Genomic DNA, 18,739 nt, shown 5'->3' on the forward strand with positions numbered 1-18,739 from the left:
TTTCTTTTTCTATGCGTTTTTAATCCGGAAGCGTGGAAAATGGACATCTACCCTGTTGCAGTGTTACGGAGTCGATTTGACGTACATCACCATTAGCGTTAGGGCATCATACGTCACCACTGTGAGATTAATAACAAGAGAACAGGAATTTATTCTGCCTTAAGGGAAAGAAATAACATTTATCGTTAACTGTTCATTACTAGATATTTCAATTACGAGACAGACTAGTCAAAGTACGACAGTCGTATCGATAATTATAGACACGAAATAATTTCTTGCTTTTTGTTTAAATATCTGTGAAAAACGTCGAATTTACTTTGCGGTTGTAATCATTCACGCCGTAGGTTTCTTTCAGCTTCGTATATTTAAAAAAGACTGGACATAACGTTTTTGTTTAGACACCGCCGACAATGCAAAAGTTGCCCCGAGTCTATAATTATGCGCAGCGCTGTAGGCGCGATAGATGAAGGGGATTACCCTTGCACCGTCGCACAAAGTACAAGCCGCGGAATCGCGGTAAACTTTTCAGCCTCCCGACCAAAAATATTTCATCCCCGTAAGTATCGAGGGCTGAACCTGTCCATAGGACGGGGCACAGCAACTCGTAAACATGCAAATTAATCGTTAAGAACTTTTGAATGTTATCTAGCTGCGAGAGGGGACCGTCGTATTAGCATTCTCTTTTGACGACGCCGGGTACTGATAGAGGGGTTGCGTGTCTCAATCCAACACACAAAGGATCGCTTCAATAGCCGGGGTGAGAGGGAGGGGGTGGGAAGGGGGGCGAAGGGGGCGCAATAGAGGTGTAAACGGGGTGCGCGTGTTCTGGGTCACCCTTTGCGCGAGATATTACACCGGCGCACTTTGTTTACGAAATGCGTCCTTAAAAAAAAGAAAAAAAGAAAAAAGAAAAGAAAGACAAAATGAACGAAAGGGAACACGCTCGTGACCTACCGACAGCGAAGCGTTAGCATTTCACACCGTCGGTCCGAGACTCCGCGCCGTCGCGTGTGACATTCTCGTCCGAATTAAAATGGCAGCCTGGACTTCGCTGAATACGAGAGCCCGTCGGATTGGCACAGTTCCGCCGCCGAGACCGTACCAATTCTCCATTCTAGGGAACGGAAACCCCGTGCGTTAGCGACGGTACACGACGGACGTCTACGGTAATTAAATTCGAAAAACGCGTTTCTGTTGCTCGCGCGATCGAACGCGGAACAATTCGTCGTCCGAGAGGTTCGTAATTTCACCCCCCACCGACGGATTATCATCGAATTAACGCCTATCGGTTGGTAATGTTTAGAATAAGACCGGTAAAATCGGGGATTTATGTTACGGACACGCGATTGAATTTCGGTCTGTTCGTCCTCTTTGTGCCGAAGCTCTCGATAATAATAATAATAATAATAATAATGATACGGGCATTGCCAACCAGCTTTTTTTACTTTAATCAATTTCATTAATTAGGGGACGCGGAGACCTCTTTGACACGCATTGATAAAAGAACATCTAATATTACGGAAAGGATGCGACGTTGTAGTAAAACGCAGACCGTGTCAAAGAGAAAAAAAATCGATTGTATTCAGCACGTCTTTCGAAGGTTTTAAACGGAAACTGCGATACGAATTACATTGTAATCCTCTTTCAGTAACCACGAACGTTTATAATTAATTATCGATGCAATTTAAGCACGGCCATCGGTGTAAGAATAATCCTCTGCACTCGGACGTACGTAGGAGCATCGTTTGCAGAATGTACCGGTGAAATTACGGAGAGAAGGGAGTTAACTGTACGGCAGAATAAGAGACGTTTCTACGTTCGGAAAGGTCCCTTTGACGTTCCTCTGCGGTAAATCCGAAAGAAAGCATATTGTTAAATAAAATTACTGATACCCGCCTCTGCATTCGATGCGGCCGACGCTGAAGTAGATCGTTAATTGGTTACAAGCAAACGAGTCGATGCGGTTGAAGCGGACAACGATTCGCCAAAACGAGAGAAGTGGAAAAAAAGGAATCGAAAAGTGTAGTCGATAAGACGGGCAGAAAAGGAAGCGAAGCTTTTAACGAGCGCTACTACGCTTCGTCTCTCTTCGAGGCGCTGCTTTCCCCCTCTCTCTCTCACTCTCGCGTTTGCGCGCGCTCTATTTCCGTCTCCCTCCCCTTCTATTCAGCTCCTTCTCCTCAAATTGCCGGCAGAAGCACGAGAGGAAAAACAAAATTACACAGGCGAATTCCGGCATAAATAGTATTTGCTAACGAGTTGCCCTGTTGCAAGCCGCATCCGCTAACGCCGTTCCGGCCGCAGAGGGATGGCCCAAGAAATTAAGAGGGACCACTTTGGTTTCGGTCCTGCGAGGTTTAAGGCGAGTTTATGCTCCAATTACCTCGTTTGCAGTATTAATTCGCGCCTGTATACCTAGCCGTCCCCGTGGCCTGCGTCTAGACAACCAGCCGAAAACCGGGCTCGGGCGAACCGGGCGGAACAAGGGAGACGCGGCGGCCCCGGGATAAGGGAGCGACGGGCAAGACAATGAGGGGAGGGAAACGGAGGTGAATCGAAGGAGAAGAACCTTTGCAAATGTGCCTCGGAAACTACAAACCGCACGAGGATTACGTATTGGACGGGGGGACACGAGCATCGGCTCCGCGAGCGCGCAAAGGATCACAAGTTAGGAAGTCGTAACCGGTTCGGGATTAAGCTTGTCTCAGGCAATACCTTCAGGTGAATACGAAATATATCTGGACTATGTGTAGATCAGGCTTTCGGTTACGCCTCGCGCAGCCAAGCTGTACGTTCGTCTCGGGAGACACGATCGCAAATCGTAGAATGAACTTGTACGCGCCACTCTAGATGCCGCTGAGCCGTCTTAACGAGATTTGGATTTTATATGGGAGGGGGGAGAACGAGAGCGAGGTTGCCGGCACCCGCGATCTTAATTTGATGGAAACTTGGGACCATTGTTGGTAATCCCGGCTGCAGGGGACCAAGGATTAAGATAGTATCGCGTTGCAAGCGAAATTTTAAGCACCCTGAGTGATCGATGTAGAGTAGAAAGAAATGGCTCTTCTTTTGTACTTTAGCGGCGTTTCGCAATTTTAGCTGTTTCCCCGGGATTTTTGGTTAAATCCTTTCGTTTCGTCGCCTGAAGAGCTCGTACAACTATTGCACTATTACTAATTTGTATAAAAAACGTGGAATCGTGTTAATGGTTACCGACACATTAGAATTTCGTAAAAATGAAAATCTAAAGAATTTATAAGCACTATTGCGTCATTTTCGAGTCACGAAAATTATTAAGCAACGAAATAAATTTTATTATGCAATTCATTCTACGCGCAGTCGGTATCTAATCTGCACGATGAACTTTAGTTCATGGTTTACGGACAAGGAACGGAGTAAAATGCGTTCGCCGCATCGTTTCGAAAAATGAAATTAGATTGAAAGTCTCGACGAGGTGGCGAGCGACTTCAAAGTTACACGAAGCTGTAGAGGGTTACGCGCGTGTTCCTTAACAACTGCCTGAAAATCGCGAGGCAAACAGGTCGATTCGACAAGTAAATACAATCATGATCGAGTGTGCCTGAGGAAGCGGGTAACGTCGAGCTGGAACTTCGCAGTCCGGTAATCTATAAAACGGGCAACCGGCAGCCCGGACTTAGCATATGGTGAAGCAAAGAAGTTCAGTTTTGTTCGAAGTTGGATTAGTTACCGGGCTCGTCCATGCGTGACTGGGGCGTGTATGCTTTCCCCTTCGGAGTTCTTTTGCGGTGAATCAAACTATCCCCGGAGATAGGTGGGTACTTGTGATTCTATGCCAAGCACATTTCAGGGAAGTTCTCGCGGAGGGCGGGCCGAACTATGGTGCCGCGTATTCTCGGCATTCACAGTTTAATCAGAAACCAACTCAGCTGCGCCATGGAAAGCAAGTTCAGTTACCGAGGAGGAACGGTGCCCACGAGCGAAGATAGACCGCGCGTATCGATCTGCATTTGGGGAAACTTATCAAGACGAACTATCTCTCGGATGGCTAGCTTTCCCCGTAATATTTCAACTTACATGGCACAGCGTTCGCTAATTTCCGCGATTTACCACCGGTAGAGCTGCCGCGTCGTTTCGCCCGCGCGCGCAAAAAAAAGAAACACGTTTGAACGATGCTGCGAGAAATCTTGGCGAGTTTACGGTGCATTGTAGCACGCGCCGAGCCAACAGGTACACCACAGTTTCTATCGATCAAAAAGCTTCTTTAAGAGAGGAGCAAAAGTTCCGGATCGGGATGGGGCGGATGAAACGGTTCTGGATTCTCCAGGGTGCTAAACTCGACTCGGGGTATAAAGGTTCCGTAGGTTTCCTAGAGAACGTTAGATCAGAGGAGTGGATATAATCGCGGGTAAATGGTCCGTAAGTAACAGTCGAGGAAAACGTTTGAACGACCCTCATCCCCCTGCCATTTCGCGACCACCTTTGCACTGCCGACAGATAGATACATGCGCCGCCGTTACCGTCGTCCCAGGCACTCGACCTACGCTGTATCTTGATTATATTCCATTTAGGGAACCGCCTTGCCGCCCGCGGACTCGCCAACTCGCGGGCATTTCCACGCCGAGATATCTCGTTTGTCACGGGGTTACCGTGAACCACGAATTTCTTGTTGGAAATATAGCCGACCAGAAGCGACAAGTTGCTGGAACGTCGTTACCGGACCGTCTTCGAGTAACGACTCGGGAAACATATTCAGGGAGCTACCGATTAAATGCACGTAGCCGTGCCTCTTCGCGTCTCGGTGTATTTCACCATCTAAATAATATAATAATTACTTATCTATTTATTTGTTTCCAATATACTCTAGCACAATAGTGCTATAGGGTATATAATACAGTGACAAGCAAAAGTGTCCACCTATTAAAACGGTATAACTTTTATAAAACTGATGTAAATGATTTTAATTCTCTTGCAAATATTAGACATATTATTGGGTTGGCAACTAAGTAATTGCGGATTTAATATAAGAAGGAAAATTCAATTCTTTCGCTTAAAAATATAAGTATATTCAATTAGACAAATAAATTCTGACACTGCCTTTCCTTCAAGGCTTCATTTTAATATACTGTATATAATATAAAAATATTAACGCGCGCCTTGCCCTTCCATCTTCGAACTGTAATAAAAACGAAACTAAATAACTAATCGATACAATTTTCTTACTAAATCGAAGGTGAAAGTCCAGACAGTAAGAAAACAATATAACTTAATTACTTTGATTTAATTTCCAATCCATTATCTGATGGGATCACTGCGCCATTGTTAAAATACTTTTCTCCAATTTTACATCTTATATAGACGTGAAAACGTATCGCATGAACGAAAAATCATAGTCTATGTTGGAAGAAAAATGGACTCCTATTGCACGAACTACCTGACTATGTGATCCAACTTACCTCTTTATATGTTCATATAAATGGATTTCTACTGAACCGGCATCAACTATTCTTAATACAAGGAAAGCGATACAAGACAGCAACACGGTCGCCCCGTTCAATGATCCTCATTTCTTATTGAGAATGTTCGTATCGACATATCCAAATATACTCTTCATATGTAATTTAATAATAATCGTGCCAAGAAACGAGCACTTCATGGCACAGAATACACTTTGATAGATACCATATACTAATTCTTTTCATAATTTTGAATTAACTCACTTCAACTTTTAAATTCTTTGAGATTTCATCCAGGCATTGAACCGATTGAAAAAACGCCCGTTCTTTCCTTTATAATGTCCTCCAAAGCAGCGATTCTCAATGTATGTTACTTCTTTAATGATGAATTCGAATATATTTATTTTTCTGTTTTGCATTCTATTATGTTCTTATGCTTACGGCCTGTGACGATATTCTTGCTTTCATTCATACTTTCTGCGATGATAGGAATGAAAAATAAATACAGTTAAAAATTAAAACTTGGTTTGAGTTTAAAATTATTAAATGTTAGAACTAACATTCCGATTTCCGAAATTCAAAATCAACTGATTGAATGTTACAATTTCATGTTGATAGATAAACATAATAAAGAACAAATATATCGTCAATTTATATATAACAATTTTCTTTTTCTATACGCCCTTAATCCGAGGGTGTTGAAATGAACACAGACATAAAAACTGGAACATGTATCCTATCTACTTTCAAAGTGTTTTAGCGATACGTGGCTCGATGGTGTGCCGATTTGGTGGTACGCGGAAAAGGGTTGAGAACCGCCGCTCTAAAGCATCGCGTCCGCTGAAAAATCGCATTTCCCCCTATCATCTCGTGTAATCAGATTTCCTCTTGGCCGATCATGTCCTTCGAACTTATACGTTCCCATTATTAAGACATTTAGGAACGAAAGGGAGAATTTCATGAGAGACTTAATGCGATACTTCCAATTCCTGCGACGCATTCCGGAATTTTTCTCTAACGTGAAAGTAATCCGGATCCCAATCGTCCGTCCCAGCAATTTTAAGCGAAATCCTCGATTCGGGCCATTCATTGGAGTCGTCCCGTTGCATTCGCAGACGAGATCCGGTCCGGATCTCGGATTGAAAACGTCCCGCTATAACGGAAAACACTATTACGGGTCCTGAGTGTACGCAGCGCACTTACGAAACGTTTAAGGGTCGAAGCATTTTCCTACGTATCGCTCTTTGTCCCATTCCGTTACGTTTATCTGGACCCCGGGATCTGTCTTCGCGTGCAACGGAAGAACCGAGGCGTTCCGCCGAGAATCCTTGCCGGCACGGCGACTGACTTCGCTCGATTTACTTCAAATATTCGTTTTCTGTTAACAGCCCAGGGACATAATGTGTTCGCGGAACATAAAACCTTTGGGAAATCAGGGAGGACGCTCGCGCACGCGCCGCACACAACTTCCGCTCATTCGAAACCTCACCGCTCTGTCTCCAATCTTTGAGAATTACATGAATTGGTGAAAGCACACGACCCGCCATTAAACGACAATCCATCTGCTTACGAGCCGGCGTTCACGTGACCGAAAGAAATACAAGCGCGGTTCCTCGCGAAGCGAACAATCGAGTTTCGCTGAAAATTGAAAGAGATACGAGAGATGCGGTCCCGCGGAAAATGTACCGTTCAAAAACGATACTCGCTTCGCCCACGAGTACACAAGCGATGAAAACTTCCGATGCTGCAAGACAGTCCGAGAGATGCAATTAATTCTTAATATGTTTCTTCTCCGCTTCTCCGTCCTTATTTCCAGCCAATACGAGTCGAACACAATTTATTCGTAAAGAATTTGAAAAGAATGAAACTGAAATGTAACTACGTAATCATATAACATTTTCCATGAATCGTATGAACTCTTTCCATACAATGGAAGATTAATGCGCAATACTATATTGGTGTATAGTAATCTAAAAGTCAATTAAACAGATTAGAAGTCAATCGAAATACATACTAGGCAACAGAAAATTATAAATAATCAGCTATAAATTGTGAAACTGAAGAATGTGGACTAAAAAAAACAAGATGACTAAAGGACACGAGTCAGTACGTTTTTTTTTTAAATCACCGTCTACGAGATTTTTTACAATCTCATCTGAAATGGGACACCCTCTAGACAAACATGCAAAAGTGAGCGAATTTTTATTTGGAACGTAATATAGCAAACGGGCGCATTTACATAAATTTATATGTATATTCAGCTTGTTTCAGCGAGACCCATCCTCGTGCTAGGCGGATCAGATACGTTACACTCGAGCACGGCAACCAAAGTGTTTGAACAACAACCATAAAAGAAAGCCAGGTACTACGCAAGATCTAAATTGATCCAGCTATCAGATCCCAAGGAAGTGTCAATATCTTTAACGGTATCCAACGCGATCCGCTACAATCTACGGGAAACTCGCGTACTTCAACGACCGAACGAAGCCCAGCTTCGCCCGGCTGCCTCACATCAGCAAATCTCGCCACTCATTGGTCAGTGTTTCTCGTTAACCTTTCGCACTCGAATGGCTGCTCCGCGGCGCCATTAAAATTCTTGTAACACGTTCGAAAATTATTTTTAAATTGTTAAAAGTGTAACTTTTATATAGGTCACAAGACTGAATTTCATATGCATAAAATAAATATTGTTATATATACAAAATGGAAATACTAGAAGCGAGAAAAATTATTTTAGATTTGCAGTTGAAATGGCTTCGAGAGCGAAGGGTTAATAACTTAAAGGAGCCGTGAATCGCATTTGTGCTAAGGAAGAAGTTGCTTCAATTGTTCTCAAGTACCCCTCATTTCTCGATTTTTAGTAGATTTGGGACAAGCTGTATAGTATGGTATAACTATAGCTAGCATTAATTCGTAACTATTATATGAAATATAAAATGTAAATATTAGCGTATCCGTTTTACGTTGAAAATGAAATCGAGCCAGTCGACAGAATGGAATTATGTGCCCGAAATGATGTGAGATTGGTCCGAGTCGGTATTAGCGTCCTAGACTGCGACATTATTTTAAAAGTAACGAGGTGCAAGCCGGCCGAACCAGCTGCGCGACCCGGTCCGCTGAAATTTAATCACATCTTGCCGACGACGTTACGATATAGTATCCATAAATCTTGGAATCGACGTTCCGCCGAACTGAGAATGTCTTTGAAAGGTATTTCCCCGGCGCCGCAGCTTTTCCAACATTAAAACTCTTCGTCCCCGCCACGACTTATCCTCGCGGAGCGGTAACACTGCCGACGCCGATTTCCTGCAACATCCCCCTATCCACCGTTCGCCACCCTTCGGCCGCCCTTCTTCGCCCATTTCCACCCGTTCCCACCCGCCGGCAACAGCTACCCTCCATCTGGCCTTCCTCCGACATCGACCACTCGACCTCTCTCCCCTCCCCCCTCCCTCTCAGCCACGCTTTACATTCCACTCCGCTAGATTTATTTGTCGATACATATTGGACCCCGCAACGACTGACACTAATCTCTGACCCCACGGCGCGACGCGGCACCACGGCCACGCTGGGCTGAAATAACAAAGTTCTGTAAAAAATCAAAGAACTTTGGTAGGAAATGAAATAAAGCCGCACCGAAACGTTGCAGAATAAGGGAAAAAAACAGAGAGAATATGGAATGAATATTCGTGTTAACAAGGTTTATGCTAAGCTTCGTGTATTCTAACAAAATTGTGATTTATCAGATATTATAAACTATTTTTTAATGACATGTTATGATCGTAGAGTTTGACAAGCTATTTTAAATCCGATCGTAAAATTTATCTACCCTTTCAGAATTTCGGAAAAGCATCAGTGATTTACCAAATCATTTCAACGAAAGAATCACGATTTCGGTAGTTCTTTTTTACTTAGATGTATTTTATTACAAAATCTCGAAGTGATAAATAAATTTTATAAATATTACAGTTATCAGCAATCTAACTTATTTTCTATGATTTATCTATTTTTTAAGGTGAAATATATGTGGTTTTGAGCGGTCAGGCGCACGTTTTAACCCTTTGCGCTCGAAGCCATTTAAACTGAAAATCTAATATAATTTCTCTGACTTCCAGCATTTCTATTTTATATAACAAAATTTATTCTATGCATATGAAATTCACTTTCAAGAATTTTTTGTAAATCTAAGCTTCGACGATATCTATAAAAATAGTTTTGGTACATGTCACAACAATTTTAATGGCGCCGCAGAGTCGCCGCTAGAGTGCGAAGGGTTAAAACACCCTGCTGCGTTGCGCGACGCGGAGTCACCATTCCAACCGCGACAATTCGAGTAATTGATGCGCACGATATCGGAGCTTTCTGTTCGCGGAAAATGACGATTCGTCCCGACCTTCGATTTCTCAGATTTCACCGCGCGCGCTGGCATCGCCCTAAACTCAGCTCAACCGTATACCTTCGATATGAAATGTTAGCTACGCTGTATTGGTCGTCGGATATAGCTACCGCTAGCCTCGGATCAACATAGAATTGGATCTCATATTACATTACACAATTCAACCGACATGCCTGTACAGCGGTACGAAAATATTTTTACAAAGACGCGGTGTCATGGAACAAATGGTATCCAAAAATCATAAAAAATCCGTTTTCATAAGTACCCTGAAAATGAAAAAAAAACTGTATAGATAGTTAATTAACCCATTTGAGTGGCAATATGGTGTAATCTGTTTCACCTTTTATTAAAAGATAATACGCTACATAACTTCGATGAAACTCGCCTGTAATTGACAGAAACGTTAAGCAATTATTATGAATTAATTATTTACAACGCTGCTGTTTTCTTAATTTAATAAGAATATTTGAGAATAAGTGTATTGGGCATATATTTGAAGCGTGCTATATTCCCATTTTTATTCATTTTTGTTAACTTGTGATCACCGTGAAATGGTTAAAAATCGAGCTAATCCACACACACATACACAGATCTAATTTTGAACCGAAAAAATACACTAACAGTAACAGTTGCTACTTGGGATTTTGTATCGAAGACTGATTCCACTTGAAAATTCAATAAACGCCGAGGCCGCGACTAATCCACGCATCCAACGTTCGCGAAAATGTATAGTTTTCGAGCCTGAAAAACCGAGACTTACGGAATTTATGAAATTATATGCAGCATAACTCCCGATAAAATGCTATATTCTATGCGATGGTCCGTTTCAGAAGCTACTAAATACAGAGACAAAGCTTATGAATATACATGCAGGATTTATGCGTTTTCACGTACCCGATATGTGCTTATACAAATAGATTCCCGAAAAAAGAATAAATTCGATTAAAGAAACATGCTAGAGGCGACGTATTGTTGCGAGTGCGGATTTGTCATTATTAAAATTTACATAAATATAAATTACATTATGACACGTGCTAAATAAACTGCCCGGTTTAAAGCATTCATTAATAAATAAATAAATTATGACGCGTGCTTTGAAACGCGAGAATCGCGGAAATGTTTTTGCTTCATTTTGTCACGGCGAATATTTTATAATAAAAATGCTACCTTTTAGTACGTATCCAAACAAATGATTTCTTTAAAATTTCATTCGCATTCAGTGTATAAAATATTTTTAAAAAACAAACAAATCGAACGTACAAAGTTTTCTCTGCTCCGAATAATTTCCGAGATAAATAATCAAATATCGCGTGCTCTCCCCATTTCCAGGGCAATTATTAAATTCGAAATAATACAATGACTGTCAAAACTTTGAAAACGCGTCAAATATTTTTTTCGAGGTTCGCGTTACGTGCAAGTATCGTCGCAGCCAGAAAATGTCACTTCGTCTTTCGTTGGCTGTGCGAATTATTTAGCGAGACCAATATTATAAGCCAATATTATAATAGCGAGACCAATTATTTATAAGACCTTTCTTATAATTAAGAAGTAAATATTCAGGTAACTGAACAATTGCTTGTTATTAGATAAGATGCTAAATTTAGAGACACCGAAGTAACAGTGACTAAATAATGATTGCAATCCAACAATGATATAGTCCCTAACTAAATTGAATCCGCAAGGATTTTTCCACGAAACGTCGTTGCATCTGAATCGTGTTAACTGAAATTATTAACCTGTGAAACGTGTTTAGCTGCCAGCAATTTTGGCGGTCACGGTTTCGAATAATCAAGACTCTGCCACAGTGTCAAGTAGTCGTTCGAATCGCCTAAGACGGTCTTCCGACCCTTTCGCCGACGTTAACAAAATTGAATCGGGAATAGAATAACACCATTAATATCACGGACATTATCACGGTTATCGTGCATCAGTTACGTCCGGTGCATATGCTAGGAACTGGTTGTCACGAACACACAAACGTAATGCGGGAGGAGTGTAGATCAACGCTTAACGAAACAAGCCGGGAATTCAGGAGAGAGAGAGAGAGAGAGAGAGAGAACCGTTCGGAATTAACATATGGGTAAACACTGGTAATACAAGTCGGTCACCGGAATATAGCTCGAGGCGAGTAGACGCAGCCGGTATCGCTATCTCTGACTGGTATCTCAATAGTACGGCTCTCTCAACGTTCCGAGATCTGACCCCATAACCTACCCTAAAACGATGGGAAACGGGTTGGTGTACCTTTACCTACCGCCATGTCACGACCAATTCCAGCGATCGGTAGTCGGGATCTGCGAGCGGGCAAATAAAGAATGCGTGCTTGCGAAAGTCAAACTTATAGGAATTAACGCTGTAAGAAATAATATTATTTCCGACCGTATGCAATTAAACAAATACAATAATTTTAGTAATTCTCTCAACAAAATTGTAGAATCAAAAAATATTTTCATGTGAATGTGGAAAAGGGTCCTTGGTTATTGACACTGTTCTATAGATGATATTTTTACAAGGTGCAAGCTTAAGAAAATTTATAGTAAAAGAAAAACTTATTTCGGTTTCGATGCTCGTAAAGTGAAGGATGGGAAACTAGAGAAAGCAGACGATACTTCTCCATTTTTGGAAAACTAATCATTGATAACGTTAAACTATTTTCTTATTTTATAATAATATATCAATTATTGTATCACATATTTTCAAAATGTTCCCCATTTTGTTTTAACCAATACTACACTCTACATGTCAAGCTTCAACATTTCAGTGTTTTCTGTGTTACAAGCGAGCGTGTCGAAAATGGAAGGTAATAATAAAAATAAATCAGAGAAATAATAAAAATATCTTTATGTAAAATTATCGAAATCTCAGTCGACTGCCATAGCGTAATCGAAATGTATGTCAATTATAAGAGCAGCACCTCTTTGTTTGTGTATTTCCGTGTGTTTTACAATAATTTGAACAATACTGTCACGGGACAACGGTCACGGGCGGCTACAACTGTCTCGCGTAAAAGCGTTCTTAATCTAAAATTGATGGCAACAAAGTTCCCATGGTAGGGCTATTACTTCCATCTATAAATAGTGCCGCCGGTGCTTGCGGGGAAACTCGCAGAAACTTGGAATCGACAGAAAATTTAACTTCACGTGTCCATAGCGGAACAATGGCCGCGCATAGAGGAAACGATAAAAATAGACAAAACTGGCTGCAGCGAACTCGATGGTTCCTCTATATCTGCCGACTGCTTTTCCTACCTCCATCTTTCTCCTCCTTGTTCGCAGCGTGTACGGCCGCAACGGTAACTTCGGTCATTACATTGCCAATGTCGTGCACCGAAGTGCAGGTTATTCGCGTTGCAAGTGGCCGCCGCAATCGCCAGAGACACGAGCGGAAACAGCCAGAAAGGAGAAGAGTTTGCGTTCCCCTCCCCCTCCCTATCTGCGTAGTTTATACTTCTGGAGTGTGGCGCACGCCAGATAGCCGACAGTATGTGTAAGGAATGGTTGTCTCCTTCGTGTTTCGAATACACCGCCGGAGATCGCGCCAGGAATCTAAAAAACTTAATATCCACCGTCACGCCGGTAGCGTGCCCGGATTTAAAAGCAGATTTGTTTCCGCGTTTGCAGCCGGCTGTTTCCTTTTTTTTTTGTCTACAGCAAATCCCGTATGCGACCAGACAACTTGCCGCCCTTGCGCCGCTTGCTCCAGCGTTGCGTCGGTTGTACAGACGTGACAAGGCGACAGACAACGATCTCGTGTCTTACTGGATCCAACAAGACTCTTAACTGCCGTCAAATTCTTCGAGACGTTTCGACATACGTTGCAAAAAGGAAGGAGAACATATGGTGGGGAAGAAATATACAGTAGCGTTCATAATTATACGCTAAACGGCTTAAATCTTTTTAACTGCAGGAGGGCTTACTTTACTGTACAATAACTAAAATACTTTCTTTCCAATTTTAAGATTTTTCGATATTAGAATAATAAGAAAAAATTTTAGCTTACACGGTACATATTATAATCGTAGCAAAAATACAAAAATGTTGTTGAAACGTTACACCCGCGTGTAAATGCGTTCACAAGTTCTGAAATTAAATTGGAGCAGATGTTATTAGCTGTGGTGTTTCAGCTGAGAAAGGGAATCTCTCTTTGCTCGAGATATACAACGTTTTCGACGGAAAATATTTCGTGAAATTAAAAAAAAGGATATAGAATTATAATGGCTTTATTTGCGCGTATACTATGTTTTTTTTTGCTACATGAAACGCTAATGAGTAAACGTTGAACCACTTTGCAGCTCGGACACAGCGAAGTTAATGAAGAAAATTCAGGGCGGTGTAATTCAATTATTCGCAATCACGACGCGGCGCACGGTAATGTTTGTCGCGACAATTATAACAAAATTCATTTTGCAGCAACTGGCAAATAACTTTTTGCCGTCGGTGCGGCTGCACCGCCGTGAAAGCGTCAAGACGGCGTTTGACGCTAAGAAAGCACGTAATTATTGAAACAATGTGACGTGATTTGCCCGCAATTAAGTGAAATTGGTCCGTCGAAAACGTCAAAGGCGTCATTGCATCGCACACCCGGTAGAGCTCGTGAAGTTAACATTAGCTTGATGAAAATTAATTGTATACCCCGCAACAAAATTCGAACCGCATCGCGGTCTTCAAAATTGAAGTGTCAGCATACACGGCTGAAATATTTTATTCATCGTCCTGTAATTCTTCTGTAAATAAAATATTAAATAAAATATTCAATAAATATGATTGACCACTTTCCACTGAAAGCTACTTTAATTTCAGATACTATTAATGTCTTCCTATCTAAAAGGTTCTCATACTACACGATTTTTCGCATTGTAAAAGCAAATTTGGGCCGAAGCAAAAACTGCAAAACCTACAAAGTTTACAAATCATCGGAATTTTCAAGCTGCCGAAGATCTCGTGTTTTCTCGCAAATCCGTGTTGCAATTATTCATTGTTGACGGGGATCGTGAATCCGCGATAGGATTATCACCATAATTGTGATTCACCGCATCAACTTTAGTTTTTATAGCAATAGTTAACACTATCTAGCAGCAGTTTTCTAACACTCCTTTTTTTTTAAATAGGATTACGCATTTTTGTTATTATGTACATCGTAACAGATGAGACCAAAACGAATTCAATGATCTGTAATAACACGACCTTCTTGTAACCTTTAATATGAATAAATTAATCTTGAAACATTTAGAAATGAACACGAATGCTGAAATAACTAAGATCCAGAGATCGACAATGACAAATCTATTGAAAAAAATGTTCAAAATGGTCACCATTGATTTATGCCCCCTTTTTTTTTATTCGATTTTTTATTTTTTACTATAGGTCATGGTTCATTGTATCATTGATTTCTGTAATAAAAGAGTCATAGCTCGGTCGTTGAAAAGCTTATCTTGAATTTTTTATTTTTTTACTTTTAGCAATAGCTATGTTCAGGGTGTGTAGACCTGAGATATTCTCCTCATGACTTTCTGGCCTATTTCCTGAGAGTCATGTGTAGTTATACGGGTAGTTTCCCAGGGTCGCATGTTTATGTTCCAAGTAAGGTCTCTTATTAGGCATGCAGGCGACCCTATAGAACGAGTAAACAGGGATTCCACGAAACTAGATATCGAGTGCACGTACGCGCGTCGTCCGCCGCTATTTTTAAACGAATTTAGGTGGAATAAAAGGGCGACAAATTCGGTCCTCATCGGGCAGTGTTGCAGAGCGATACCCGCGCACCTATTGTATCGTAAAATCCAGCTCGCTGCCATACAGTAGAGGGAAAGTTCTATAAATGGGATATTACCGCTATCTCAAAAATCTGGGAAACGCTCTAGCGAAGCTCCGTTACCGTAGAACGAAGAAAGAAAAGGTCGTACAATCATTCACACGGAACAGAGAACAATGCAATGTCGCATATCCTGCATAAACTTTCATTTGAATATTATATAATATATCCACATTACATCACAATAGAATTTAGCAATAATCATTTAACAATAATAATACGCATCGTATATCGTAGTTTCTTTAAAATTAATAAGCATCCACGTACTTCCGTGCAGCCAATGTACTTTTCTTTGACACAACCTGACACAACATAAATCTTCGCTCGATTCATGAGAAATGAGGAATTACGGCTCTTTGTATGCCGTGCTCCGTGTCCGAACGTCCCTAGTAAGTAGAATGAGCAGCGAGAGAAAAGACTGAAAATACGGAAGGGAAGAACAAAAGGAGGGAGAGGAAGACGTTGCTAGTGGGCGGCGGTTCTCGTTGAATTTCGAAATCCTTGCGCGCAAGCCCCTTTTTCTGAAGGGGAAGGGTCACTCTCTTGTGCCGGTGCAATCGTATTTTATCCGTTTCGCGGCGAGCCCGGTCCGGCGAGATGGCCTTAAAGCCCGCAAGGTTTATAATAGCCGCGCGACGCAAAGTTCGCCACCGCCGGCTCGAAAGCCGGGGCGGAAGATGGAAAAATTCGGTCGCGGGCGCAGAGCTGAGCGTGTTCCGGTTCCGTTCCCACGACAAACGACTCCACGGATTGGCCACGCACAATGGCACTGCGCTCCGAGCGAATCCCTGACCGATGCGGAATCGACCGACCTTGGACAAACTCTGCACCCCCACATTTTATTCCCCGGGCAGACCAAGCCCGTTCCTCCGCCGCTCTCTCTCCCTCTCTCTCTCTCTCTCTCTCTCTCTCTCTCTCTCTCTCCCTCTCTCTCTCTCTCTCTCTCTCTGTATCTTTCGCGGAATTAACCGAAGATTTGTTAGGGAACGTTAGACTCCGCCGAAGGAGAATCCGTGCCAGGACATTAACGTACGTTGCGGAATTAGATAACGTCCTTGGATTTTCCAGCGGTAGATAGAAGCGAGGGCGCATCCTGAAGTATCTGCCGTTGTTACTGACCAGCGCTGCGGAAGGTTAAACGATTTATAATTGTGATCCCCCCGGTATCTTGATCTCGGGATTAATGTACAAGGATCGCGCAAAAAATTCACGGCTTTGTGTAACCGTTTTAAGCTGTTTCCATGCTGAAGCGACAACTTGTTTCTATTTTATCGGCTACCGCCTTATCTACCAACCACCATCCGTCGCCCCACGGCGATGCACGTCCGAAAATATTTCCGACAAACTGATTCCGTAATTTGCTTCTATCAGCGGTAAAAAATGATCTGTAAATATTTATTTTCAGACCATGGATCTTTGTGCGAAATAAAAATTGTCTACATTGATGGTAAGAAGCGGGAGTCGAATAGGAGTTTGGTCTTTTCTTCGATAATCTTAAAAAATGGCACGTCGTTCAAAGAAACTGATTTAAGCTTCTGATAGTTTCAAACACCTATACCTCTTTGTTGGAAATGCACGAAACCCATGGTCTATTTACATCTTTTGTTGCGCTGTTCAATTAACTCGATAGGTCATTTTCTAATTTACCGTTCTCGAATAACGAGCAAAATAATAACCAACTTTAACCACACGAAAAGTGAGAAACTAATTTATGATTAGACAGCGAATTTTTGTAAATGATCCTTTCATTGAAACCAGCACGAGGAGCAAATTCAATTTACCAACTACAAAATACCTTATTCCAATGATAAGATAGCTACGTCATTAATGTTTCTTAATATGCGCGTCTTGTAGTCATTTAAAAATGTATCATATTAATCTAATTAATCTAGCCCAAATTACCTACTATTACTGTACTTTGCTGTTTGTAATTTTGCTCCATACATTGGATGAGATTATAATTCGAATGCTCCATATTTTATTGGATTAATCTCTACTTTGAAAGTTGGGATCAAGATTAGTGATTTGCGAATCTTGGGACTTGAATTTTTGAAGTTTTCTCGACGAAATCTACAGGAACATGCCTCTTATTCGCCACTGTCTTTTTCCTTAACAACTCGTTAACAAAGCCGCGAATTGCATTTCAGCGAAGGTAAAGGTTACTTGAAATGGTCCCAGGAACCCCTCATTTCCTGGAGCAGCAATCATTTTTGGTACACCCTGTATACACGTGTTTTCTTAACGGCCCAATGAATTATTCGACGAACGGTGGCCGATTCTCCTTGTTTATTCATAAAGCTCCGGGTCTGTTTACTAATTCCAAGTTCTCCTGTTTATCATGCAACGTGATCGATCCACGCGGATCGACCGAAATATTCAATGAAATTCCCCTGACCGAAATAACGAAATCAATTATGCTCTTTTCTTTCCCGCGAAGGCCGTACGAATTTAATCTAAAGTTCCTAGCAGCTGCTCGAACCAGATCACCGGCGTGATCGATCGGGAAAAGCAGCACAGTTTCTCTGTAATAAATTAGGTGACGAGCGGGCGAAAGTTTGCCGATATAACGGGAAAAGCGGGAACTATGCCGTTGACAAATATATGCGTGTTCGCGTAAACAAGCGGGGGCCAAGCTTCAGATGAATTATTTTTGTTCGCGCCGGGCTTAATGGATACCCACTTTGATTTAGCTCCTTTTTATTTCGTCGTCGTCGAAAGACACGGATTCCGCGGACAAACGATTCCGGGTCGCACTCCGGCTGCGAGAGCACGCATGAATCGTTGTTCGATGTAAAACGGCTGTCACAGTCGGAAAATGTTGAAGCGTAAAACGAAAGAGGAAATTACCGTTTCCAGCTCGGTGCGCGTTTCAAGGCTTGCAATATGTGCGGTACGCGTCGCGACCGTCCATCCGAGAAAGAAATCGACGTTTTGTTTTCCCATCGCGAAATGGGTCCGCGGAACCCTTCGTTAATGTTTTCCACCGCGAATCGTTGTTCTTGATATGAATAATGGATATTGAATATACATATTTACTTAAATATGAGGTTGGTGCATATGAAATGTCGGATGTTTACGTAAATATATAAAACTGTAT

The sequence above is a fragment of the Augochlora pura genome, chromosome 7 (assembly GCF_028453695.1).
Source record: "Augochlora pura isolate Apur16 chromosome 7, APUR_v2.2.1, whole genome shotgun sequence".
Classification (NCBI taxonomy): domain Eukaryota; kingdom Metazoa; phylum Arthropoda; class Insecta; order Hymenoptera; family Halictidae; genus Augochlora; species Augochlora pura.